This window comes from Macaca nemestrina, chromosome 1, assembly GCF_043159975.1.
Source record: "Macaca nemestrina isolate mMacNem1 chromosome 1, mMacNem.hap1, whole genome shotgun sequence".
NCBI lineage: Eukaryota > Metazoa > Chordata > Mammalia > Primates > Cercopithecidae > Macaca > Macaca nemestrina.
In genome coordinates, this window is record NC_092125.1 from 132,933,213 (window position 1) to 132,935,981 (window position 2,769).

Consider the following 2,769-nt stretch of genomic DNA (forward strand, 5'->3'; position numbering starts at 1 on the left):
TAAGTAAATATCAGAGTAGCCTCAAGCAATCTTTTCTTTTTTTTGATATGGAGTCTTGCTCTTTCACCCAGGTTGGAGTGCAACAGTGTAATCTCAGCTCACTGCAACCTCCGCCTCCTGGGTTCAAGCGATCCTCCCATCTCAGCCTCCCAAATAGTTGGGATTACAAGTGTGCGCCACCATGCCCAACTAATTTTTGTATTTTTAGTAGAGACAGGGTATCACTATGTTGGCCAGGCTAGTCTTGAACTCCTGACCTCAAATGATCTGCCTGCCTCAGCCTCCCAAAGTGTTGGAATTATAGGTGTGAGCCTCTACACCCAGCCAAGCCATCTTTTCTTAGGGAAACTGAACTAAGTTTCCCAGGGGTGCAGTTTTAAAACTATCTTGAATTGCCTTTGTATTTTATTTTTCCAGGCACACGATAATTTGCAAAATAAAAAAGTAAAATACTTATATTACTCTGATGCCCATTTGACAACTACTTTTAACATGTTGATATATTATCTTCCTTTTTTTTTTTTTTTTTTTTTTAGAGATCTGCTTTGTCCTTACATAAGGACGACTTAAAAATGAGCTCCTTGGTCAGAAGCAATATTGTATAAAAACACCCATTAGTACCCAGATAGTCACATTGGCAGAAGCATTGCAGTCAGGGAAGACAAATCTATATCCTGAATAAAGCTATTCAGAGAGGACAAACGGCTACCTCCTCCATTGTGGTCAACCTGCCAAGAGGTAGTCGTCTCCTCTTTCCCGGGGAAAAATCCTGTGTAGAGGGCTCCATCTCAGTCTCTGTTGTTGACAAGGTAGACACTTAGCAATGGGCGTAGCCACACCAAGCTTGGTGAGGGAAGTACATGTTGAGACCATGCATAATCTTGATCCCTTCCACTGGGCCACTGAGCAAGCATTAAGGTAACTGCAGAAAGAGGCTGACACATCCACAGAGCAGGTCATTCTATCCACCTGATTACTGAAATTCTCTTCTATAGTGGATCCCCTTTGCTGAGTATTCATGTGGGACATTTTTTTTTTTTTTGCTCTATACTCTATCCTGAAAGTGTCGTCCACCTATCTCTTCCTCTAACCTTTGGTGACCTTTGTCACCAATCTACCAAAACCTTTTTTCTGAGTTCCCAACATTTCAACCAAACTCTCAGTCCCTGTCCATGAATCAGAATATGTGTACTTCTGACCATCTCTTAATCTACACAGAGTGGACAACTAAATGTATTGCTCAGAGTTCTGCCCACTGGGTGAATTTTCCATCACCACTCTTTTACTAGGCCATCCCTGAATGCGGTTATAATGCTGCAGCCATCTGCATCCAGTTGATGCCAGATATATTGGACAAAACCATCTGTAAACCAGGCCTTAGCTTTTTCTTCCTCAGTCAGCTGGTGACTGGGAACTCCCCACAATGAGTTAGTAGAGAGATGGCACTGTAGCAGGAATAGGTGCTGTAGGAAACCATGCCACCTCTCATGCAACACACTTACCTGTTCAGGACTTCAGGATCTGTTTGCACTGAATCTCCTTCATATCATTTTCACTTGATGTTGAATTGCTGATGTCTTCAACCAATGTTCTATCTTGGTGGTTCAGAAAACCTCCAGTTCATCATGGGTAGTTCAGGATGTGGTCTCCAGATGTCCCATGACCAGAAGTTTAGTCTCTACCAGGGCCCAGTAGAAAACCAAGATCTGTTGCTGAAAAGAATTATCAATTCCAAAACCCCAGTGATCTGTGCTTCTTCCGGTATAACTGTTGTAGGCAGGCTCTAAAATGGCCCCCAAGGATCTCCACCTCCTGCTATTGATGCCTTTAAGTAATCCCATCCCCTTAGGTACGAGTTGGACTAGTGGCTTGCTTCTAATTATTAGAATATGGTGGATGTGATGGAATATCACTTTTGAGATTAAAAAGACTTTGGGGCCGGGCATGGTGGCTCACACCTGTAATCCCAGCACTTTGGGAGGTCAAGGCAGGCGGATCACAAGGTCAGGAGATTGAGACCATCCTGCCAACATGGTGAAACACCATCTGCACTAAAAATACAAAAATTAGCTGGGCATGGTGGTGCGCCTATAATCCCAGCTACTCAGGAGGCTGAGGCAGCAGAATCGCTTGAACCCGGGAGGTGGAGGCTGCAGTGAGCCAAGATCACGCCACTACACTCCAGCCTGGCAACAGAGCGAGACTCCATCTCAAAAAAAAAAAAAGACTTTGGTTTCCATTTTGGTCTCTCTTTCTCTCTCATCACTTATACTAGAGGAAGCAAGCTGCCTTGCTGTGAAAAGGCCTTTTTGGTCTTCTCTCTCTCTCTCTCACTTGTACTAGAGGAAAGAAGCTGCCTTGTTGTGAGAAGGCCTTTTTGGTCTCTCTCTCTCTCTATCACTTGTACTAGAGGAAGCAAGCTGCCATGTTGTGAGAAGGCCTATGGAAAGACCCATGTGCATTCAAGAAAGTGAAGCTCTCAATTCATTAACCTTCGAGGAACTGAAGCCTGCCAATGACCATGTGAGTGAAGTTAGAAGCAGATCCTTCAACGCCATTCGAGTAATTGAGAGGACTGCAGCTCTGCCCAGTGGCTTAGTTGCAACTTCATGAGATACCATGAGCTAAAACCACCTAGCTATGTTGCTCCTGGATTGATCAACAGAAACTGTGAAATAATAATTTTATTTTATTTTTGAGACAAAGTTTTGTTCTTGTTGACCAGGCTGGAGTGCACCGGTGCGGTCTTGTCTCACTGCAACCTCTGCC